The sequence below is a fragment of the Hesperophylax consimilis genome, chromosome 29 (assembly GCF_061612785.1).
Source record: "Hesperophylax consimilis isolate HC1 chromosome 29, BYU_Hcon_1.0, whole genome shotgun sequence".
Taxonomy (NCBI): Eukaryota; Metazoa; Arthropoda; class Insecta; order Trichoptera; family Limnephilidae; genus Hesperophylax; species Hesperophylax consimilis.
This window is the reverse complement of record NC_142864.1, coordinates 12357186-12384898: the sequence shown is the minus strand read 5'-3', so window position 1 is coordinate 12384898 and position 27713 is coordinate 12357186. Positions and strand designations below refer to the sequence as shown.

At 31.8% G+C, this 27713-nt stretch overlaps 1 non-coding gene across 1 annotated transcript; it reads right to left on the bottom strand.

Moving 5' to 3' along the window:
* Positions 1–17681: 17681 nt before the first annotated feature.
* On the bottom strand, positions 17682–17754 carry TRNAS-GGA (transfer RNA serine (anticodon GGA)). The gene has a single exon. It is a non-coding gene; the product is annotated as a tRNA-Ser (tRNA).
* Between the last annotated feature and the right edge of the window lie 9959 nt (positions 17755–27713).

Here is a 27713-nt window from a genome sequence, read left to right as displayed (position 1 = left end):
TATCTTGTTCAGTTAGGTTTTGACTAAAAGCCTTTAAATTCACCCACTCGTCAAATAATTTTGCGTCGTCAATATCTATGTTTTTGTCTTTTAAATAAAGAACAGTGTCTTCAATAAGAGTCCATTCTGTGCTGTTATTAATTTTTGGCAAAAACATCCAGTCAAATTTCTCAAATTGTTTTAACGGTTGCATCCATTCTTCAATGTACGTTTTGATTTCCTTGTAGAAGTCATGCGAGCATTTTATAAACTCTTGTTTCGTGTTTTCATCTTTATTTATAATACTCTGAACATTCAACGGCACGAAACTTTCCTTAATTCGGTCATCTAAGCTTTTTGTTATGGATGCAGGTATGCTTCTGGTTTCAAGGACTGAATTATCACTTTTCTCTAATTTCTGTATTTTTGAGTGAACGGTGTGCATAATTGAATGTATGAGAAATAAGTATGCCTCCGAGAGAAGATTTTTAAAAAACTATTTAATTAAAACTGATGGCCTTTCTATGCTTTCAAAATAATCTTTTAATGGACGATAAAGCTTCAGGAATCGCTCGACAGCTGGAAACAGGCTTAGCCAACGCGTCTTGGAATGATACAGAAGCTGTTTATATTCATCCTCAGCTTTTTCACAGAATTCTTTAAGAGCTTCGGTTCGTACTGTATAAGTGGCATAAAAATTATAAATTTTTAAGATGATGGATTCCACGTCTACTGGCAGTAAATCAAATCCGTGGTGCACTGCGTTGGGCAGAGCATCCCACACCAACCATGTTTGGGTTTAGATTTTCTTTCAGCTTGTGGAAAACATTGTTGGTTCCATTTCGTTCTATTCCACCGAAGTTTGTATTGCAATTATCTCCAGCAAAAGCAATACATTTAGTCAAGAGGTCATGCTGGCCTGCCCAAGACTTTAAATTTTTAAACCCTGACTACAAATGAAACCCCGCCCGGACGCTCCCCGGACGCCTTCTAAACTAGGACAAATCCGGGGAAACCCGGACGGATGGCAACCCTAGGTGTAACTATAAGTAACCAGCTCAGGTACCATCGAAGCCAGAGTAAAGTTGGCCTCTCAGAAGCTGGGCGTACTGTACAGGGCCCGCAGATACTTTAATAATACACAACTGCTGACCCTGTACAAATCGCAAGTGCGCCCTACTGTCGAATTTGGCAGCCATCTCTGGTCCGGAGCCCCTAAATACCTGAAAAAAACCCTTGACTCTGTGCAAAAACGGGCGGTCCGTTTGATAGATTCCCCAATCTTAACAAGCGGACTGCAATATTTAGAGCACAGGCGTCAGGTAGGTATGCTGTCCTTGTTCTATCGTTATTACAATGGAAGATGCTCTGAGGAACTAGCGTCATTGATCCCTTCGGCACCGATGCGCAGTCGGGATGCACGCCAAACGTGCGCCCAACATTTGTACACGGTTGACATTTGTCACATGAGAACGGGTCGCTTCTACGATTCGTTCTTAAGTTCAACAGTTGGGCTGTGGAACGAACTGCCGGCATCTGCGTTTCCTCCTTCCTACAACATGGGACTCTTCAAGACCCATGTTAACTCCTTCCTCTCCACAAATGACCCTCCACACAGCATCCCCAAAGATGAGATAGGCCCTGAGGGAAATTATTTTCTTCAGGGCCTCCTGTGTGGAGTTAATATAAAAAATAAAAAAAAGAGAGGGGAATGTGGATGATGAGTTCGATTTATGTATTTCCAATGTCCAATTTATTCTAATTCTTCTCTGTAGGTATGGTGGAAGAAAGTTGGTGTAAGTCAAAGTGGTATGCAGTGGTTCTTCAACCAGTTGACGGCATCGGGAGTTACTTTTCCGGCTCACCTCAAATGTCATGGGACGAGGGTTGTTCGTAGAGGCAGGTTGAGGGAGACTCTTTGACCTCTCCAGTCGGACTCTCTCAACCCAGCGCATTGCACCCTTATTAGAGTGTTGACTTCGTAGTTCACTCCTAGACACACTGACACCCAGATTCCTACCCACTTCTCATAACATTTTCATATTTAGAATTTCATGTTCTAACTTTACTGAAAAAGACCTCTTACACATAGGCCTCGAAGGAAATTATTTTCCACATGGCGTCCTGTGTGGAGCCAATGTAATACAGGGTTTTCCAATAAGAGGTGTTATTTTGATATTCAATCGTAAAAAATCAATGGTTTCGTTGCTTGTGTGGCACGTAGTGCCATCTTGTTGAAATTAAACGTTGTCCAGATCAATACCATCCAATTCCGGCCATAAAAAAATCATTAATCATCTCTCGATAGCGCAATCCATTAACCGTAACTGTTGCTCCAGCCTCATTTTTGAAAAACTTCAACTGTAATCGACACCACCACTTGTTCGAAATACACACAGCAGAACAGACGACAATTGAATGAAATTTCTTAAGCTCTAGACGTCTTAGTAATTAGATTATTACACGCCCGTTCAACGTTGGTGTGATAAAGCCAACCTCGAGCCTGGTTTAAGACCGTTTTAACCAAACAAACGCCATGGTAATAAATCAAGTTTTTCACCGTTCTGACCTCAAAATTTCCACGACCTTTTTAGTAAGGCTGTTAATTACAATTAAAACAACGCTAAAACTTGTTTCCAAATCAACTATATCTTCACAAATGTTAAGACTGATAAAATAAGAAATCTTAGACTATAAATGAATGATTAATCTTTCGTACAGAATTAAATAAAGCCAATGATGTATGGGAATGCACAAAACTCACCACATCAAGGAGTAAAAACATTATTACTATTATTCAATGGAAGAGTTCGTGTTAGTGTCGAAAAAGTACGTGCCTTTCGGTAAAACATACAATAATAATGAAACCATCAGTGTCATATGTTGTTACTTCTAATAATTAATAATTTGTTTTTAATAAAGATATAAAAATGATTTTCTATTAATAATATAATAATATCTTTATTTAGGAAAGTTTACACATTACAACTATACATACATATTATGGTGTACATTGATTTGTAACTTTTATATTTAAGGTTATAAAATTAACAGAAAAATACAAACATAATATTGTGAAGGTAAAAAGAATATAAAATTACAGTTGAGGTTTCTCAAATACCGCCTCACTAGGCTAGCCTGCGTTGAGGCAGAATTTTTCGTTTTAGTTCCTAATACCTTTGAACGCACCCTTTACTTGTATTAAGATGTATTCGCTCAATAATGTGGTGGCTTCAATAACTGCAAAATTTGGGTGAATGTACCGGTAGACGCCCTATTCTTATTTTTGATCCAAATTTTTACATTATCTTTGAAATTTTTTTGTGAATCACATTGTTTTATGCTGTCTGGAAGAATTTTGTAGAGTCTTGTCGCAAAGTATTTAAAATTTCGTTGACCAAACGTAGTTTGTGTTATCGGTATTTGTAGTAAGTTTTTGTTGTTGCTTCGAGTACATCGTGTATTTGAACTTTTTACGTAGTAATTATGTATATTTGAGTATAGATGAGTTAGCATAGTTTTTGCAGCTGCCGAACATCAAACACATTCATAATATTAAAAATTAGATTCGAGTCTGTAATTATAGGTAGCCTTAGAATTATTTTTAAAATTGTTTTCTGAGCCTTTATTATTGGGTCTAGTGCAGATGAAGTGCCGCCTCCCCATGCTATGATACCATATTCAATAATAGATTGGCAGACTGCAAAATAAATCATTTTCAGGTGTTGAAAGCCGAAAAAATTTCGTATGATTCTGAAAAAAAAAATTGGCTTTCTTGCATGCAATTGTGTAGTAGATAAAATACAAATTTTTAATGCATCCAGTAATTGGCTTGTAGTATGCATAAATTAAGCGGTTATCTGGATATTAGATGTGGTAGGTAATCCCAACCAACATTTTTGGCTAAAGCCAGCAACTTAGTCATTTTTAGCGAAAATTTACGACGTATGAGGAAAGCTTTTTCAACACCTATTAATTGACTATTTTTCATACTGCCTACCCTGATTTAAAACGCCACTGCCTCGTGATGTTTACATAATATGAACTTGATAATTACATAATATACTAATAATATATTAAAATTTTTACATAATATACTAATATATATATTAATATGTTTACATAATATGAAATTGAAAATTAATATGTTTGTATGATATATTAATATGTTTACATGAAATGAACTTGATAATTACATAATATATTTACATAATATATTAATATGTCTACATAATATATTAATATGTTTACATAATATATTAATATGTTTACATAATATTAACTTCATACTTAATATGTTTACATTATATACTAATATTTTATTAATATGTTTACACAAAATGAACTTGATAATTAATATGTTTACATAATATACTAAAATATATTAATATGTTTACATGGTATGAAATTGATAATTAATATGTTTACATAATATGAAATTGATGATTAATATGTTTACATAATATGAAATTGATAATTAATATATTTACATAATATACAAATATGTTTACACAATATGAACTTGATAATTAATATGTTTACATAATATACTAATATTTTATTAAGATGTTTACATAATATGAACTTCATAATTAATATGTTTACATAATATACTAAAAATATATTAATATGTTTACATAATATGAAATTGATAATTAATATGCTTACATAATATACTAATAATATATTAACATGTTTACATAATATACTAATAATATATTAACATGTTTACATAATATGAACTTGATAATTAATATGTTTAAATAATATATTATTTTTTTACATAATATTAACATATATTTCGTCAAATTCTTAAAGTACTTTGGATTTCCCATTCGATGAACTAATATTTCGGCGAATTCTGAAATTATCAAGAGATAACACATTTGCGAAGTGCTTTATATCGTGTAAAAAATCGGATTTTTTTGTCAAAAGAAAACTAATAATTATTGAACAGGTGTGAGGCTCGTACGATGCACGAAAATTTGGGTTTTAGATTAAGGAACCTATCTGTTTTTTAAACAATTCTTGGAACGTTGGTTATCAATTAATAAAATTTCTTAAATATGTGACACAAATTTTTGTATGCGATAATCATGAATCTAATTTGATATTGTTAAGATTATTACTTAAGGATTATGAAAATATTGGCAATGAATATATAAATATTCCATATTACGAAGAAACCGGTTGATAGGGTATTATAGCAATACTGATAAGATAGTTACGTGGAAAATGCACTCAAATACCTTCTTGGTATTTGACTTACGTCGTATATCTACTGACAAAGTTCTACAGGAAGTGCTGGGTTATAAAAAAGTTTTATCAATCAAAATATGATGTAAGTATTGATTGAATTTATAGCATGGGAAAATAGTGTTAATTTATTAAAAACCTGGTAAAATATTCGTATTCCTGTTAAAAACGGGACTGTAAGTTTCCTAACAAACTTTCGATAAAACACGAATATGTTATTTTGGATGTCGGAACACGTGTTCATAATTATTTTTTTTTTCATTTCGTCTTTTTGATTATTACGATAAGCGCAGCTGAGTGAAGGCGTGCTCATTTGTTAGGAAATGGTGTGCCATCACGTTTGTAACAGGATTTTAATAAATCAGCCATCCTCATGAGAGTTTGAATTTTTTGCTCTCGAAGTTAATTGGTTAGTACCTAAGTGAATAACAACGAAAATATTTTTCTTGTTAGTTTGTGAAAAATTTCCAAATTTTTAGTAAAAAAAATCGCATACCTGGTCATGTGTTTTTAATATATCTTATGTGGTTTTAGAAAATTTTCTCATTTATGTGACAGCAAAAATTTGCGAAACGAATTTCGTGTGGATGTAACTATTTTTCATCATGAGCTACGGAACTTTGAAATGTCTATTTAACTGTCAATCATTATACATAATCAATTATGATTTAGAATCAACCAAAATTCAAAATTGATTAAGATTAAGAATAAATGAATCTTTGATTCAAAATTAATTTAGAATTAAGTAAGAATCAATTAAGATTCAAAATTACTCATGATTCAGGATAAATCAAGATTCAGGATTAATAAAGTTTTAGAATCAATACGAAATTTAAAAAGTGTTTCAGGATTAATAAAGTTTGAGAATCAATATGAAATTTAAAAAAAGTTCCAGGTTTAGTAAAGTTTTAGAATCAAAACGAAATTTATAAAAAGTTTCAGGATTAATAAAGTTTTAGAATCAATACGAAATTTAAAAAAGTTTCAGGATTAAACAACATTCAAAATTAATCAAGATTCAGGATTGAAATTTTTTTAGTTTCAATGTAGTTGAATGAATCAAGATTCATAATCAATGAAGATTCGAAATGTATCACCATTCAGAATCAAACAATTTAAAAAATTAATGAAGATTCGAAATGCGTCACCATTCAGAATCAAACAATTTAAAAAATTAATGAAGATTCTGAATCAATCCCATCAGTATTCAAAGCCAATAAATGTTTATAATCAATTAAGTTTTAGAATTAATCCTGATTCGGAAACAATAGAGTTTCAGAATCAATAAAGATTTACAATCAATCGATGGTAATAATCAATCAAGATTCACCACCATTCAGAATCAAACAATTTAAAAAATTAATGAAGATTCTGAATCAATCCCATTAGTATTCAAAGCCAATAAATGTTTAAAATCAATTAAGTTTTAGAATTAATCCTGATTCGGAAACAATAGAGTTTCAGAATCAATAAAGATTTACAATCAATCAATGGTAATAATCAATCAAGATTCATAATTAATTGAGATTCAGAATCAATCAAGAATCAAAGTGAATGAAAAGATTCTCAATACTATATATCCAGAACACACTTTACATCAAAACGAAACCACTGTACGAAGCGAGAAGGAAGGGATGTTCAATAAAATATACGCACTATCAACTTTCTCCGTTTCTCGTATAAACTCGTATGAATAGCTGACATAACTCTCACATCGCGCTAGTTTCTTCCACAGACATGCATCATGTACGTACATTTTTGATTGGCTTCAATGCCTTTGGCGATTAAAGCTATTATAAACGTTTTGAGTTGATGATAAAATGATGTGATTTGGAATTATTGTCGTATTATTATTTTTTTTAATGATAAACTAATGTTTATAAGACAAGGTTTTTTATGCATAGCACAGAGGATAAAAAATTATATTAAATTAGGATAGTATAATAAGCAGTAATTGTTGATTGAATTACCTACTAGTACTCGTACATATTGAATTATTTGGCTTGTTGGAAATAAGCCGACGTAGCTCAGTGGTCCAGAGCACCTGACCGGACATCAGAAGGGTGCGGGTTCAATTCCCGTCGGCGGCGTTTATTTTTACTCGGAAGATATTTTCAATTTGTATAGATATTTCAGGCGACTAATTATTGCTTATAATAATTTGTTATCCTTTTTTGTTTGTTAATTTCTATGTATGCAACAAAAATGTATTGATAAATAAAAGGATGTATGGTGGGGAGTCATATTATGTTTGATTTGATTTTTTAGCCATTTTTTTAAGCGAATCATCTAATCCTGTCACCTTATTCGATCAAATATAGTCAAAAATAGCCATATCAATGGTCAAATGTAGTTAAAAATTTTCAAATAGAGTCCGAAATTGTAGAGAAATAGCTGGCTGATACCAGACTGATGTCGAATCCCCGATAATCAAGACAATATTAAAGGATGATGTTTGTTCTACCCGCAAACAAAAAAATGAAACCATGGTATCCGCAAATTTAATTTTATTTATTTATTTATTCACGCCTTGAAGGCTTTTAAATGTATACATTGATAAAGGTAAGTTGTTCAGGAGTACAATTATAAGTGTATAGTCTGTACATAATAAGCTGAGTATGAACAATATAAGCAGGTACAACAAAATTATCATAGAGAGTTCTGGTGTACAAAGGAGTTCAATAATTGTTTATAATAATAACAAGAGCACAAAATACGTACTCAAGGTACTATGAAAGAAGTAATGTTTAAAGTAATTATTTTAAGGGACATTGTGAGACATTGTAAGCGAGGGGAAGGAGATTTAAAGGTAGATTTGGAAGGTTCTTATTATTAAGATACGACCATCAAATAGGCTAAACTTCCATATGTATTCCTCTTTGCCCAAAATACTAATGGAGGGAAACAATTATACCAAGTCAGTGAACATCTTCAATTTATGTTTAAACAAATATAAAATGATACCATGGTATCCGAAAATTTATAGTAAAAATTAAAATTTATTTATGTCAAGAGTCAGAATAATAGAAGAGTATGTATGAGACGATGTATGAATGTGAATGAGGCAAGAAGTGTGTGCCAAGACCGAGTTGTTTGGCGGTCCGTCCTCTCTGCCTACCCCTGCGGGGAAACGGCGTGATGGTTAGTTAGTTAGTTAGTTTTAAAATGTTGTTAATGAAGCAATTTAGTTATGTGCCATAAATAATATATATTTCTTAATATTCAAAATTCAAAAAGATATTTATTGCAAAAAAACAGTACAAAGGGTATAGCTTATAGGTTACATCCTATTTCTTCCAGCTAACCCAACAAATACACATTGTATTACATAACCCAACAATTACATGTTAACAAATGTATGTAAATAAAAAAAAAAAAAACAGAGGTATTTAATTTATGTAAGGTATTACTATTATTAATAGTGTTGATTTAAATTTAAGTATGTCGGTTATTTGTTTGATGCTATGTGGAAGGTTGGTATATACTTATATAGATTATTATATACTTATATATTATTATATACTTATATACTTATATAGACACAGACCAAATATTTAAAAGCTGTGACGTACTTGATATACGCCAATTATATGTTAAAACACTACTAAACTACATTTTCGACCAAAAAAACAAACCCCAACAAACACAAAATATCACTAATAGACCGGTCAGACAAGCGTACAAAGAAAACATAAAAACTCCGACGGTAAACACTACCTTTGGACAAAGACACCATAAATACCACGCTATTAAAGCATTCAACAGTCTTCCACTTGAAACAAAAATTGAGGAAAATAAAAATAAATTCAAACACAAAATAAAAAAAATGGATAAAAGAACAAAAAGACAATATTTCCAAAATTCTATAACACAAAAGAATAAAACATATACACGCAACACAAACAAATATATAAAACACGCAACACGCACAAACACATAAATCATTATAAATGCCGATTTACATTCCCTTTTAATATTTTTCTTTTAGTGTGATAATTATATTTTAATTTTTAATCTTTATTTTTAGTTAAATTTATCTTTATTTTAATGTTGTTTTTCTTTTTTCTTAAATGTATAAATTCTTATATTATAAAATGGGGGCCTCAGCACGGGTAAACAACCCAGTGAGGCCAACATTACTGAATTAGAATATGAAATATTGTAAAATAATGTATCAACAATAAAAAAATAAAAAAAATACTTTAATGGCTATGTAGTGTGGTCCTTTTTGAAAAATTGTTTTGTTTGCTTTTGGGATTAATAAGTTTTCTGTGAACCTTGTAGCGTGTTTATGTGTTGTGTTTTTTTGTGGGAACTTTTATGAAAATGATCGAACTAACAGGCATAACTCCATTATAAATATGTACGTTACTGTCAGAAGTTTGAGATTTTTAAAAATTGGTCTACATGAATCCCGGTGATCAGAGTTTGTAATTTTTCGTAGGCACCTCTTTTGGATGATAAAAAACATCTTTGGCGTTTACTGAGTTTCCCCAAAAAACTATTCCGTATTTTATCATTGAGTATACGTATCCATAGTATGCGGTGATTACTGATTCGATGTTTAAGATATTTTTAAGGGTGCCTAGAACAAAAGAAAAGCTACTGATTTTTGCAACAACTTTATTCATATTTAAAAGCCCTAAAAAAGGGCATTAATTGATATATAAATAAATAAATAAAGTAAATTAAAGCGACGCGCAATTTTTCCATTCTAATAATGCAGTCACTCACGAAGGCGTGGTATTGTGTATAAAGATAAGAAAACTTAAATATCTTGTATTAAACTTGAGCGGCACTAGACGCAAAGTAATACGCGATAAAGATTGATTGAAAACCACATAGAGGAAAACCCAGACAAACAATTATTTTCACAAAGAACGTATCCATGTAGGTCATTATGCACCCAAGAACAGATTGTAAGCAGAGTGCGTCCACTTACACCATGGTACGGGCACGCGTACGGGTCAAGTGTAAGTGCCTACACTTCCTACAAACTTCATATCGGTGTTCTGTAAAAATGATGAAAAATTATTATTTACATAAATAATATTAAATATAAATATTTTTAAAAATCTTAAATGCCAATGGTTGTTGTTTATTGTCATTAACTTGAATCAAATGTTTTATTTTTTTTATTTTTAAATGCGTATTAAAACGGTAATTTGGTAGTTTGAATAGATGAAATTGTACGTATTTATTATGGATTATTTCAAATGAAATTATTCGCTATTATGCGGCCAGAGGTGCGCTCTGTTGGCCAATAGGGAAACTATTCCAGTGGCCGGTAAAGGAAGAATTGACATTTTCAAGGAACTAATGAGTGAAATTTTGTGCAAACGCTACGCGGAATTTACCCGAAACATATGATTTGAATTCGACCAATCAGAGGGCCGAAACCGTCCAGACGTTGGCGTAATAAAATTATCAGATTCAGAAAAATTTGTTTATTTTTCAGTGCACCATACCTATAGTCTATAGTCACGGTTGTCATTTATTGGTAACCATAAAGAGATATGATTGACATATCATAACAAAATTATAATATAAACAACAAACACATAGATACTCATGAAACATCTGATAAATACTGTATAATAAACTTATTGTATTAAATTAATGTTGATAAAATTCACTGTCATCGACAACAGGGTCAGTTTCATTCGATTCAATCGACAACAGTGTCAGTTTCATTTGATTTAATCGACAAAAGTGTTACTTTCATTCGTTTGAATCGACAACAGTGTCAGTTTCATTTGATTGAATCGACAGCAGTTTCAGTTTCATTCGATTGAATTTCGGGAAGTGGCTTAATTTCCACTCAAGAATCAATTATTTAAGCCAGATTGATTCGGAGAATTTGATTAAATCATCAAATTTCAAAGTTCATTTTCGGGTTTTGTGAAAGTCCTGTTCAAGTTTTGTTATTATATAATTATAGGATAGTTGCTTAACAGAACTGAAATAGTTAGGACGGGTCGTTTTGTTTCACGGAATTTGAACGATTCATCAAATTTCAAGTTTGATTTTCAAGTTCTGTGAAGGTTCTATTGAAAAAATCTTTCACAGAACTTGCAAATGAACATAAAAGTTAAAATTCTCCGAAACAACCCATTCGAAGAAAACAAAAGCAAAAGGCAAATATATGTATTTCAAAATGGAATAAATTATCTACAGCGTTGTAATACAAACATTATAATTATTTAATGTTCTGTTAATTCTTTGTTTTTCTGAGTTAGCCACCCCCACCCCACCCCAGGAGTATATGGTTCTCTGATAAAGTTGATTCTTTTCACTTGAAGGCGTAACCTAGCCTACCCTAACTTAACCTAACCCAACCGGCTAGATACAGTGGGACTATAGCATCACCAACTGAGGTATGTTGTAAGACTGAAGTGAGTAGAGAGAAGAAAGAGATGGGTGAGACGAAGGTCGAGAAGTACCTAGCTCTTCACATCTGGTCACCAAACACGGCTTAAGCCATTTCAAGCAAATATTCAAATCTGAATGTTTAGCGTACAGAGAGTATTGATTATTTTATAATCTAACTTTGGTATCGACTTAATATGAATAATTAATGAAACCAAGTGACTATTCGTGAGTCAAGAAATAAGATGCTATGACAATATTTCTAGTCTTTGTTATATGATTCGATGATTCAATCGGATGTTGCCGTTTGTGGCGGACATCCGGAAAGTAGAGACAGTGCGATAGTCATTCTCGGTCATGCTGGAGACATTCCAAGCTAATTCATGCGCCAAGTAGAAATGCTGTGTGACTCGATCTGAACAGTCAGGTTCAATCCTAACATTCCAATACTTTTTTTTTCTTTATTTAATTTTTAAATTTACAATTACTTTTTATTACATTACATTAAGTTTTGTTTTCTTTTTAATACATTACGGACTACGGACGTTGAAACACCGTGCATTTGATGTTGTAAAATATATATATTTTTTATTAAGAATCTTATAAAAATTTATAAATAAAAGCATTTAATAATCGTAATGCTAAATAACATGGCTAATAGCCACGCCGCGGATTAAGACTTGCTGCTTAATAGTGTATTCTGCATTAACTTAATAATGCAGTGAATGGTAATTATGAAAGAAGAAAACGCTGCATCCGCCATTTGCGGTTATGTCGTGTTACGTTGTTAGCTGTTACGGACGCTCGTACGGTTTCCCAAGTTCAGCGAAACTAAGAAAAAACAATTATGAAACTAATGGCAGACCTGTTAAAATTACGGGATATAATAATTTTCTGTTATAATATCATGTTACCTAACTTATCATTTATTTGAATTATTCTGCAGACAATCTGTTCCAATTTTTAAAATGAGAATATTAGATGATAAGTGAAAATATTGCAAAAAATGTTCATACTATAAAACATGATAATAGAGTGTAAAATAATCAGTACCTTACTCTATGAAAATGGTTAAGGCGATGCACTACGTCGTGTAATATTTTAAATTGAGCCGCTATCAATAACAACCCTTACGTAGATGGCGATAAGGTTTAAATTCCCGCTTAACACCATCCGCCTGTTTTGATTTAGGCAAGAAAAAAACATGGCCAAAAAGTGCTTTTATTTTATTTTGTGGATGTTCAGGCATAAATATTAAAAAAAATTTCGATCATTTTATAAATAACTTAATTTTCCACATCATACAATAAAATCATAAACGAAAATTTCAAAGACCAAGATGTATTCTACTCGCAGTATTTAATTAAAATATCTGAAAAATTTCTAGGCGACTTAATTTTCAAACCAAAAACACATGATTTTGCATTACTACGTATGGCATCGCCTTAAGTACTATTTTTAATATTAAGATATAATTATAACTCGATTGCCTGAATATTATTATTTAAACAATCGATTCCAATTTATTTAAATACAAAAATGTTTCTAATATAAAACGGTGGAGTGTAATATAATACAAAACCACATTTAAACGATTAAGTAGTATTTTTGACAAAATTCACCAAGTCAACATTAAACATATAAGTATCACCTAAGTATTGATTTCCCATAGTCTGAAACGTTTGTATGGGATAATAAACAATTTTAACAATTAGCAGTGGAATAGAGTATTGTGTTTTGTTGTTCTTGTGGGTATTTTTAAGTTTATTTGTTGCAGGAGTTTGGAAAAGTTTAATTTAGAGTTTAATATTTTTAATAATAAAGTTAAATCATCGTCTTCTAATGAATGAATTTTTAGAGTATTTAATAGGAAATCATAATTTATGCATTCTAGCGGGATATTTAATTTAAGATTTATGAAAAGGTGTTTTTTTTTTAATCGCTCAATGTTATTAATATGAATTTTGTAAGAGGGAGACCAAACTACTGAGTTGTATTCGATTAGGATGCTATTAGGTTAGCAGCAGTTTAATCACATAGTAATAATATATGAACATAGTAACAATAGTAACAATGTGGTTAAAATACAAAAAAAAGATCTATTCCTCAAAGAAAACGTTTACTCACCCAAATTCAAAGATATTGATTTAACCTTCTCAAATCCGAGATACTCATATGATGCCCCCAAAATTAGTCATATTTTACAAGTTGCAATTTCATAATTCCAATGATATAGGATATACATTTATACAGTGATATTCCAAAAGCTCACCACTATATGAAAACTTTATCCCATGTTGATTTTAAATTCCACTTTTGAAGTTTTTTTTTAACAAAACCATCAAACGAACTCATTTTATTATATTTTAAAATTGAAGACTGTCTCTCTTACAACTTGCGTCATTTTAACTGTATCATACCTCGACTGAGAGCTACCAATATTTTCTTCCTTTTTAACGCATATTTTTGGCTACTATCTCTATGTATTTAACCCGAACTAAATGCAATCTAGATAGTGTCTTGGATACATATGTAAAGAAAAATATAATTTTCTTTAATTCAAGGCAATACCGAGCTTTTCTCGTCATTGTGGCTGTGTGTGTCGTGGACTGTCACTGGCTGGATGTGCGCCACAGTACCTACACAGTCGACTCGATATTTCGTAATCTATGGTTTAAGACATAGTCAAAATAATCTATGGGTTGTGACAAGGCAGATTGATGGGAATAATTTCAATAATTTGTAATTGCTATCGTGATTGTGATTAAGGAATTGACATAACAATTAATAACATTAAATGTCGTTTCTTTCCTTACAGGTAATGTTTTGTTACTGAATGCTTTTCTTTATGTAAATCTTGTGAGATTAACAAAATAAACCTTTTCTTTCCTTACAGGGAAACTCAATTTTGTTTTAATTGACTGTGTCGTTCAAATCACAGGGAAAATATCATTATACATATATAATTTTTTTTATTTTAATGGTTAAAATTTTAAAATTTTAACCTAAAATTTTCGCTAATACATTTCCGGTTCAAATATAAAAACAAAACTCTTTTACAACACTACTAAGCCACCAGAACAATAACCAACGGTCACTACAAAGTACCTTCACTACATACCACGTCAGCTCAAAGACAATTTTTCTTCCTAGCTCCTAAAATCTTTAACCTTATCCCTGAAAACCTAAAAACCGTGAGTCAACCCTATTCCTTTAAAAAACAAATTACTAAATGGATCCTTACACACGGAATACATTACAATTACAATACCCATTCATTCTACACTCTATCAATTAATCACCTTTCAGACAAAACATAACTTATTATAACACATAATACATAATCATATAATACATAATAAACATATAATACATAACATAACATAATCCTTATTCCCTAACTTACGGTAAAGTATGTAAATAAATAATTAGTCTGATCTATTTACTAATAATTTGAGTAATTCTTATAATCTTATAATTCTCTAACTTCTCCATTCTCTTCTTGCAACCCTAAATAGCTTTTCATCATTTTTATTATTTTTCTTTTTCATATCATAGTAATGTATAGATTCTCTCAAGAACTGTAAAATTCACCCTCCATAACACAGGGTCATCCCTAGCATGGAGGGTGAAATATCACAAAAACCACATGTACCCTCTAAGTCTTGTATTAATAAAATAAAATAAAATGTGCGACATCTATTGACTGTTATACAAGTCTAACATGAATATTTATATATAGTTATTGCACTACATTTTTTAAAATTATAAGTTCAAAAATATTCCTAGAGATTCTTAATAAATTAGCAATACTCATTTTAAACGATAAGATTTTTTATAGTGTTAAAATGAAATTAAAAAAACAATATTGTGTATTCATTAAAATCTGGAAGGCTTTCGAATGCATTTTCCTTAACTTTCACGGCCAATCCAAGATGGCTGTCGGTTTTCAATAACTCAGTTGATTATACAATTACCCCCGACACAAAATACAGTACACAGTGCACGGAACATGGCAATAACGGCCTAGGTTAAGTGCAGCCGGCTCTCTCCCTCCATTGAGACTTCACCCCTCTATTCTGTGTCTGTTCTACCGGTAGTGGTAGGGGAAGTGCGGTGACCCCAGCCGCCGGAGAAATTTCTATTACATAGTTGATTATTGCGATTAGACGTAATTATGTAATAATACCTGTATACAAGTATATGTGATTTATAAAATCGTTAAGAAAAATCAATGTAATTTCAGAACATCATTTAGTTTTATAATGTTTTATTTTTACATAGAGTATTATGCTGTGCAGCATCTCCTAATTTAGCCAACGTTTCCGATAGCATTACAGTTAAAATTGAAAAAAGTTATACAAATTTTCAAAGCGTTATAAATAAAATAATTAAAATTAATTCGTTTATTTATTAATAATCTCTTTAGGGGATTTTACATAAGGCTAGTAAAAATTATACATCATTTATTCAACTGCCTCAGTAAAAACTTTTTGTATTTGTTTAATGATAAATTGAAGATGTTCACTGAATCTGTATAATTATTTCCCTCTGTAAGTATTCTGGGCAATGAGGAATACATATGGTAGTTACTCCCAAAAATAAATCCCGACTTCTAGTATTACGTAGTTGAATCCGAAAGCTTATCAATACAAGCAATTCTGGAATAAAAAATGCATCATTTAGAATTTTATATAAATATACCAAGTCAGTGAAAATCCTTCCGTCCCACAATAAGGAACTATTTTCATCAATCAAATAACTTACATCCGAATATCCCGTGTACATCCATTTAAAAAAAATATATTTTAGTTAAGAATTCGTTGGAATTAATTAAAATTAGCTAATAAAAAAAATGGTTTGAAAAGTTTAACAGTTCGATTCTAAAATAAGAGAGGGCGCCACTTCTGTTTACAACAATCCTAAACTGTACAATACCTTGGCTGGCAAAGACCTCCATTACAACAAAAACATCATTTTCCGCGTACTGTGGTGGTAATAGGAGATTTTCTAAATATTGTTAGGTTATTCGTAACCGGGGAATGTTTATCTTCTCTGAATGTGAGCTTCGAGCCAATCCCCGATGAAGGTGGTGATGTTTCATTTTAACACGTTTATGAAATTAGAAAACAAAGTAAGTATGAAGGTTAAAATCTAGTGAAAGATGGGTTAACATCTAGTGCAACGTAACAATCCATCCCGACAATCTCTAGACCAGACAAAACATATAAAAAACTCCATCGCTCGAATTAAAGAGAAACTTGCTTTGCCATAAATTAGCATTGATCAAGTCGGCAATTCAAGTTCTTTAACTTCCATCAATTACGACAACATTATCATTGCGTAACCACTGTCGGCTTTTCGCGACAAACTTGCACCTTCGTCAACCCACTACGTAACAGCGATTTCACTTGGCGCTTGGAGCGTTGAACTAGGTACCTATCCCCTTACTGAATCTGATTGCTGTTACATTGTCATGTCAATATTCTATGGTAAATACTTTCCATATGCATATTAATCAAGCTATTATATTCATAAATTTAAAATTAATATTCTTAAATACAAAACAAAAGAAATAACAACCAATACGTTTTTTAGAAACACTAAATCTCAAGGTCAAAAACATATCCAACAAGAAACTACAACAAACAAAACTTGGGCAAAAAAGCTTTCTACATTTTGGTGCTAAGCTTTACAACAAAATCCAACTTTCATTCAAAAATCGCCAGTATATCATAACATTTAAGTCTTAAATAAAAAGCAGGATAGAAACCATATAAAGATCAGATAAAACACTACATAATAATATTTATAATTACTTCAAATTATTTATACAACTAAATTAAGAAATCCTCAGCACGGGAGATCTCAGTGAGGATATTATTATCATTACATCTATTGTTACAAAAACTGTAAGATAAAAACATTTATACATTTATTTGTTGAATATTTATAATTAATTCATATTATTTATACAAATAAATTATAATAATATGTAAATGAAAATTATTTTACAAGCAATAATTATTCGCCTAAAACACTCATCCACATTGAAAATTCTCCTAATAAAAGATACATGACGCCAACGGGACTCGAACCCGTGTCCCTTCGATTTCCAGTCGACAGCTCTGACCACTGAGCTATGGCGGCTTATCTCTTACCCGCGAAATGATTCAATATATACTAGTGTTTCATTCAACAATTACTGCTTGTTACGTTTTTTTTCCACCTGAAAACAACCAACTTTATTTTATATGAGAAAGGCATTGTAAGTGCTAACTCTCTCACTAGATGGCGTCGAGACAAATTGTCTACATTTTTAGGTGAAATGAAAACCTCAGCACGAGAAATCCCAGTGAGGATATTTATATCATTATTTCTATTGTTGCAAAAAATGTAAGATAAAAAACATTTATATATTTATGTGTTGATAAATCAATCACCGTCTTCTTAGAAACTTTGAAACTTTCCATATTCCTTCCCAAAGAACGAATGTGTCGACTGTAATATAACTTACAAGGGCATATTTACCTCTCAGCACTTTATTAGATTGCTCGAATCTCTTGTTTTAACTTGGCTTCACTTAATTCAAACTTTGTTATCTCTTCTTTTATGTTTTTTATTGTTGTTGTTGTTTTACGTTCCTACATATTGTTTTATTTAATATAGCTCATTGGAAAGGAATATGGAAACATTTTCCATATTCCTTTCCAATGAACTGACTTCAGGCGATGCACTACGTCGTGTAATATTTTAAATTGAGCCACTATCAATAACAACCCTTACGTAGATGGCGATAAGGTTTAAATTTCCGCTTAACACCATCCGCCTGTTTTGATTTATGCAAGTAAAAAACATGGCCAAAAAGTGCCTTTTATTTTATTTTGTGGATGTTCAGGCATAAATATTTAATTTTTTTTTCGATCATTTTATAAATAACTTAATTTGCCACATTATACAATAAAATCATAACCAAAAACGGGTTCGTAAGTAGGAGATTTTGAACATTAAAGCAGTTTTCATAGGCCTTATACATTATTTTTTTCTGGGCTCATAAAAAGATTTATCTAAAAAATACTCGATTTTTTCAAAGGCCAAGATGTATTCTACTCGCAGTATTTAATTAAAGCATCTGAAACATTTCTAGGCGACCAAATTTTCAAACCAAAAACACATGATTTTGCATTACTACGTATCGCATCGCCTTAACCTTCTCCCAGCGTCGTGTGCGAATGTGTAGACTGTAACATAACATCCACCCTAGTGAAAAGAATTCGGACATATTTAGCAATAGTCACCAGCACTTTATAAAACTATTTACTTGGCTTCGAATAAATTTATTATCTCTTGTTTATTAGTTTGTTTTTTGTTGTTGTTTTACGTACCTACTTATTGTTTTACGTTTAAATATATATGTACACCGTTTGAACACAGTTATTGGACGGTTAATATTGATTATTTGTATTTTTTTGTATACACTAAAAGAACATTTAAAATATGTTTCTGTCACGAAAAATTTTGTTTCTCTGAACCCAAAATGATAAAGGAATAAAATACTTATTAACGAATTTAAATGTGAGAAGTTAATCCATAGACGTTTTAAAACAACTTCCGACATCAATGATTTCAATGTATTCAATGTATTCAATGAATAATAACATAATTTTAATGTTGATTCAACTTCAAATTAATTTTTCCGAATCCGGAATAACAGCAATAATGTAGTATCGTTAAAATAATTGTGGGATAGTCCTCGAAAATTGCTAATTTATTTGGGAAAAGGTTTGGAAAACTGTACAGTAATAGGATAAATATAAAATTTTTATTAATTAGGAATATTTTTATAAAAAAAGAACTATGCCCAAACTGACTTAAAAATATTTTAAAAATTGAAATATGTTTATGAGAGATGGAAAGGCTGATAAAGATATCGAAAGAAGGGTAAATGCAGGTAACTCCATTAATAAAGGACTGATCGCGGTTTGCGCTAGTAAAAAAAAATGTGTCCAAAGAAGCAAAGCTAAGTCCACAATGTAGTGCTGTACCTACCCTGATGTATGGTAGTGAGGCATGGAACTGGCAGAGGAATGGATTAAAGTTGATTGAATGCTGTAAAAATGAGATCCCTGAGGCGTGTGTGTGGTGAAACCATGCATGCTCGTGTGAGGAATGGGGAAATCATTGGAAGAATGATGTAAGCGTAATGAGTAGGATTAAGAATGGGACGCTCAAATGGTTTGGGCATGTAGAGCGAAATAACGAAGAAAGGAGTGTAAGTCAAATATAAAACGCAAATGAGAATGGTAGAAGTCGGGGACGCCCGAGGAAGACATGTCACGAACAAGTGAATCAGATGCTTGAGTCTGGCCACGTCAGGAGTCATAATAATAGAAGAGTATGTATGAGACGATGTATGAATGTGTATGAAGTGTATGAGCGTGTGTCAATACAGATCCATGTACTCTGCCTACCCATGCGGGGAAACAGTGTGATGGGTAGTTACTTGAAAAATGTACATTTGAAGAAAATGATGTTGCTAAATAAAATTAATTTTCTAGGTGTAAATAAATCTCATGGACCAGATAAATTTCCTGCCATCCTTCTATTGAAATGTATGCTTATATTATTACGACCTGTATCGCAAAATTTTAATTTATATTTCAAATATTTTTTTATTAATTTTGATTGGTATAGAAAACCCTTTGAATTCCTGATGATGACAGTGTGAATGGTTCACGCAATGAACACACATTCTCTGAAATGACGAAGTAAAATTAAAAACATGCATTCGATAACATTGGCCGAGCTTTATGTAACATTTTTTAATTGAATAACACGATAAGAATATTGGAGAAGTGGGATTTGTGGAGAATATAGTCTAAAGCAGAGTTTCCCAGAGTTATTTGGTTCATGGTCCCCTTATCAAAAATATATTTCATGCTTTTTCACTCCTTTTAGAAAAATTCTATCGCATTTACGACCTATTTGGCATAGTATGCTCCTTGGCTCAGAACTCAAAGATATTGGTTACAAAACTGGAGTGGGGAATTGTAAATATATAGGTCAGTACTTAAGTTATTTTGATTATGCCTAATCAAACATTTTCACTAGTGTCAGAGTGGTACAGAAACCAGCATTCACAAACGAATTGTTGCTTGAATTAGTTTTGCGGTGTTTGGTGAGTAAATTTGATTAGCCAGGTACTATCCAACCTTCCTCTCTCCATCTCTTCAGCCTCACAACTTATCCCAATCGGGAATGCCATAATTCTTTTGGCTCAGTTATTAAAGGAGAAAACACAGATGCAGATAGTAATTATCAAAATAGTATAAAAAACTACTGCATCCTAACTTTTTTTACATAAACTCCACACAGGAGGCTTTTAGGAAAATAGTTTCACTCAGGACTTACGTCATCTTTGGGGATGCTTTTGTAGGAGGGAAGAAACACCGAGGCTGGCAAATCGTTACACAACCGAGCTGTCGAAGAAACGACCCGTTCTCATGTGCCAAATATCAAATGTTTACAAATGTTGGGAGCACGTTTCGCGTGTTTCCCGGCTCTGCATCTTGGACTTTGCAAGATGCAAGGTAAATGTTATTTTACTTTATAAAATTTTTCTATGTTTAAGGCGATGTCATACGTAGTAATGCAAAATCAAGTGTTTTTGGTTTGAAAATTTGTTGGCCTAGAAATGTTTCAGATGCTTTTATTAAATACTGCGAGTAGAATACATATCTTGGCCTTTGAAATAATCGAGTATTTTTTAGATAAGTTTTTTTATAAGCCCAGAAAAAAATAATATATAAGGCCTTTGAAAACTGCTTTAAAGTTCAAAATCTCCTACTTACGAACCCATTTTCGGTTATGATTTTATTGTATAATGTGGCAAGTTAAGTTATTTATAAAATAATCGGAAAAAAAATAAATATTTATGCCTGAACATACACAATATAAAATAAAAGGCACTTTTTGGCCATGTTTTTTTCTTGCATAAATCAAAACAGGCGGATGGTGTTAAGCGGGAATTTAAACCTTATCGCCATCTACGTAAGGGTTGTTATTGATAGCGGCTCAATTACAAATATTACACGACGTAGTGCATAGCCTTAAGGCATTTTTAAATATACCTTTCAAATAGATGCTTTTGTTTTCGTATTAAAAAATCAACCCTCTTTAGATAAATCATTGATAAATAAAAAAAAAAATCAAACGCCGTATTGTCTAAGGTCGCTAGTTATGCAATATTTTCCTATTTTGGTTCGGATTTCTACTAAAAAGCAGAACTGTTGAACAAAGGCGAAATATAAAGTTGTTTACATTTTAAAAACATGCGAGTTTGTATTAAAAGGGCTCGAAATTAAAATATATATATATACATATATATAATATCTCCCTTGAATTTCTGAACCCCCAGTGAATAATACCCCGAACCGCCACTGCTTCTACGGTAGGTATTCACATTTAAAAATAACTTACAGCTCGATAGCGCAATTTATCCAACTTTGACAATCACTGATATGAAGCAAATTTCCCGAATTTCCCTTTGTTTTAACGGCACTGTGATATCATGACATATTGCATTTGGCGCGAAAAACACGTAGACGTATAGAGAGGCCATCGACTCCAAGAATGGGCGTGATCGCCCCCTGTACCTTTCTCGTCCGCGACCGGGGCCAGTGTTGCAACAGTGGAAAATTATACACCATAATAATTATTACCCGGTTGATTAGTCATTTCCTCGATTAGGTAGGTACTTATCTAACCGCATAGACGATCTCATTATAATGAATGCAAAGGTCTAGGCTTCTATTTTATTCCGTGCTTTGGACATTGCGTGTTGCATTTCACTGTGTAGAAATGGCTAGATCTATTTTAATCGATAATCAGCCAACTACCGTTGAATTTAAAACAAACAATAATTAACGAAATTCATACATTGATGTACTACCTATCTATGATAAATCTTATGATGAAAAGCGAAAAACTGCATTATGTGTTTTTGGTTTGAGAATTTCAACAACTAAAAAAAATATTATTTTGATTTTTTTTTATGAAAGCTTTGAAATTGGAACAGTTAGTTATACAAATAAAAATACAATGTAGTACATCATAGCAAAAGTTCCACAAGAGCAAAGCCAGTACGTGGGTACTATAGTACTATACCTTTAGTAGATAGACATATACCACTGTCAACTTTTCTGTAGGCTTTTATAAGATATACAATTCCGTAGTACATTATTTTGATGTATCTCATAAGGTTTAGACGGCGTTAGCAATTTGCACCAGAAAAAATATTTTTACGACTTTATTTTAAAACATACAACTTTCTATAAATATAGTGCACGTTTTTCTAAAATGAAAATTTCTAAATGATAATGAAAACCATATCAAAATCCGGTGCGTAGTTTAGAAGAACTAAGCGCACAAACAAACAGATACGATAGCAACTTTATTTTATAATTTATTCATATATACGGCACAACGTGTGCAACAAAAGTAAGAATAGTGAAAGTACAAAAACTCAAACAAAAGTATTAAGTTACAAGCATACAATCTGAGAGTTCAACAACTCAAAGAAAAGTATAAAATGCCAAAGTACAACAACTCAAAGAAAAGTATAAAGTAACAAATATAAAATGTAAAAATTCAACAACTCAAAGAAAAGTATACAATGTAAAAGTACGACAACTCAAAGAAAAGTATAAAATGTAAAAGTACGACAACTCAAAGAAAAGTATAAAGTAACAAGTATACAATATAAAAATACAACAACTCAAAGAAAAGTATGAAGTAACAAGTATAAAATATAAAAATACAACAACTCAAAGAAAAGTATAAAATGTAAAAGTACAACAACTTAAAGAAAATTATAAAGTAACAAGTATAAAATATAAAAATACAACAACTCAAAGAAAAGTATAAAATTTAAAAGTACAACAACTCAAAGAAAAGTATAAAGTAACAAATATAAAATGTAAAAATTCAACAACTCAAAGAAAAGTATAAAATGTAAAAGTACAACAACTTAAAGAAAAGTATAAAGTAACAAGTATAAAATGTAAAAATACAACAACTCAAAGAAAAGTATAAAATGTAAAAGTACAACAACTCAAAGAAAAGTATAAAGTAACAAGTATAAAATATAAAAATACAACAATTCAAAGAAAAGTATAAAATGTAAAAGTACAAAACTCAAAGATAAATTTTATACTATTTTGTGATGATGCCTTAGTAAACAATACTGCAAATAAACAGTACCCCCTTACTTATAAACACGGTGTAAATATCACGCGGCGCGTAAGGTCAGAACAGTTAAAAACTGGACTTATTTCTATGGTGTTTGAATGATTAAAATGATTTAAACCAGTCTCAAGATCGGCTTTACTACACCAACGTTGAACCGGCGTATAATAATCTAATTAGTAAGTCAGTAAGCTTAATTAATTATATGTTTTTCAAATTTTCAATCGGAAAAATGTTATTCTGTGAGAAATGTAGGTAATCAGAAAAAAATGTAATAATTTGACGGTATTATAATAAAATTGTATGTATAAGATCAGAAAAATCTTGATCCATAAGGCGATTTTTTTTTCATAATTTTCCACTCTGAAGTAAATGAACCATTTTTCAAAATCGAAATCATATTTTACATGATTCCTCACCCCGCAGACAAAAAAAACAGCCTTTTTGATGTAAAAGGCACTGCCTTGATGAGGAAAGATATAACTATGCACCAGGAATGCAGAAATAGCAGACGCTGTTATTAAACTAATTCTAGTTAACCAAGAGGTAACTATTACTTCCAAGACATCGTACCATGGCACGGGCTGAATGCGCTGGGAGGTGTTGCAGTAATAACCTCAAAGTGTTTTTCTAGTAATATGGTGCCATTCCATACTATTAAAAAATATTTAAAATAATGTTTTTGATGAACTCAAATTTGCTTTGTATTCAAGTGCCATTTTAAAAATTCGAACTGCTTGTGCAAGGAATAATTCAAACACACACTACAATATTTTTACAGAAAATGACCATCAATTTTCTGACCCTCAATTTTTCACGGGTTATTTTAATTAATTTTAATTTATGCTCTACCCTTAAAAAGATCACAGAGCAATTTGACATAACATTCTTCCCTTCAAAACTTGTTTATAAGCTCTTAATTTCTTTTTAATTTTCTCTAGCCTAATTTTAATTTAATTTTCTCGTGACTATCGCCTATTCTATTTGAGAGTTGGGATGAGAGAAAAAAGGAGAAAAAAGGAGAGAGAGAGAGAGAGAGAGAGAGAGAGAGAGAAAGAGAGAGAGGGGGTTTACCTAAATACAACTACTTATGCACTACGAACTATTTTTTTATAAATACCTATATTTGAATTTCACTTTTATTTTCGGGAACAAATTAATGATATTACAGCAGTTAATAAACGAAATAATTATTTTTTTTTAAATACAGGGTTTTCCAATAAGAGGTGTTATTTTGAATAGTCCACTATTTTCGGTCCGGCGGAGTCATTGGACCTTACTTTTTCGAAAATGAGGCTGGAGCAACAGTTCCGGTGAATGTATTGCGCTATCGAGAGATGATTAATGATTTTTTATGGCTGGAATTAGATGGTATTGATCTGGACAACGTTTACTTTCAACAAGACGGCGCTACGTGCCACACAAGCAACGAAACCATTGATCTTTTACGATTGAATATCAAAATAACACCTTTTATTGGAAAACCCTGTAGATGTATTGCAGTAAAATTAAAAAATGGTTTTACTGGTTGTTTTTTTTTAATATAAGCGCATCTGCGTATTTCCCTTTCAAATCATCTTTAGCAATCTTCCCCTTTTGAACGTACAAAACGAAGCCTTAATGTCGTATGCACCTGCTCCGTTTGTTTTCATTATTAGTTCTTCCTCATGCTAGTTCCACCTTCATGTTTGTATGTGCAAACTGCAAGTACAAAATAACGTATTACCTATCATGCCATCGTTGAGTTCATTGTTTTCTATGTTACGGAATATTACCCATCCAGGAAAAAATACATTATCAAGTGTTGTATAATTACTAATTGGTAAAGTCAATAATTATCTCCATTTCCATGAAATTGTTAACAAAGAGGTTTTATCGTGTAATGCCTTTGAGGTAGTGAAATGGTTTTGATTTAATTCATAACTTAAGTGGTTCATAACCTTCTTCTTCTGGTATCCTTAAAACTGATTAACCATATTCTTGACTCGAGACTTAACGTAATACTAAAGCCATTTACTGTTTAATTACTAAGCATATTGAAAGATAAAATTCTTACGCGAGCAAGATGGCTGCCAACAAAAGACGCGCAGCTATATTGTCTGTGAGTAATCCATATTTATTACCTTCATTATTAGTTATACAGAGATTTTAGGAATAATTGCATGTTTACAAAGGTTCATGTTGGCGTTATTAATAATTAACATATTATACATATTGCAATTCAAAATTACATATATTCAATAATACACTCTGCAGCCTGCAAAGAAATACATTTGATTGAAAGTGAATCCCTGAGATACAATGCCAAGTTTTATCTAGCATTATAGCTCCAGATATATAAATAATATTTGTATGTGTAATATTAATAGTTTATTGTCTTATCTAGTAAAACCTTTTGAATTCTTGTCTACATATTTAAGTTGAAGAAATGCTGACAATAATACCAAATTGGTAAAATTTTAAACATTAAAACTGTGTCTGATATATCGGAATAAAATACTACTCCTCCAGCACTGTACAACAGAAACGTCAACATTTTAATCGTTTTATTTGATTGGAAAGGATACTCTCAGTATCGCCCTGGAGAAAGACAAGAACAAAACATTCTAATTAAGGTTGTATGTGTTTTTTCAAGAGTCTACGTTTTTCCAATTTTTCCGTTATCGTTATTAATAAGTATAACGAGATATTATATTTACTGATTCCATTTACAACTTTTCCAAACATATTGAATGAGCTTCTACACTAGCGAGCTATGGACGACATACACACAAGGCGTCATGAACACACGCCAAGTACAGTACAACCACGCATACAGAGCCCTATTTGGCCTCCCCTGGCGATGCAGCGCCTCACGGATGTTCACCGAAGGAAGGGTGCATGGGTTCGCTGCTTTGATGCGCCACAGAATAGCCGGGACGAGTCAACGCTACCAGAGATAGAACAATACTTTCGTCCAGGCCGTTGCCCAGTGGCAGGGAGCGCCTCTACACCAGAGATGGAGAATTTCACTCAAGCCACCATAAAGTCCTAATGTGCTCATCAATGTATTCATTTTTTATTATTTTTATTTATTTCTTTATTGATTTTCTTTTTATGTATGTATTAACTTAAATGTAAACTTTAATGGCAGGCATTGCACACACCGCTCTGTCCAGCTGAAATAAACATTATTATTATTATTATTATAAAAACAACGAAATCTATACCAGCCATAGACTAATACATCAATGATACCAGCACTTTGTTGAATCCAACAAATTATTGTAGCGTAAGTAATGTAGTTTTAGTGATTTTTCTTATATGTTGTAATTTGGGGCAGAGATAGGCGTTATCCTTTCTCTGTTCCAGGAGACTTGTAATTTGAAAAGTAGATTGCGCTACCCCAACCAACACACAAAGTAATCGCCAGATTTCTGTACTAACCAGGTTGGTGATGCTTTGGTTTGATGTCCAGCGGGGCCCGCACCTGGGAAGAACGTTCGATTAATCGTAAGTCACCCTTTTTCACATGATCTAATGCACACAATTGATCAATCGCATTTGCTACGAATAATGTGAGATTAAGGGGGTATTTCACTATGTCGGGCTAAATATCTGACGAGCTATCCGTTGGCTGGATTTAAAGATCAGAATAACTTCGTTATTCAACGGCGACCGTTTCACCATTGTTTCGAACTTCCGGATAGATAACACTCGAAATAGTCTGGCAACATCGCAAAATGTTTGCAGTTACTCCATCTACTGCCACGGCTGTCATGCGTCACAGTCCGCACACCGCGAAGTGTGCATTTTTTTGGTTATGTTATGTTGATTATCAGATCATTTTAGATAGATTCGTGTCGAATTAATACATTGTTTCT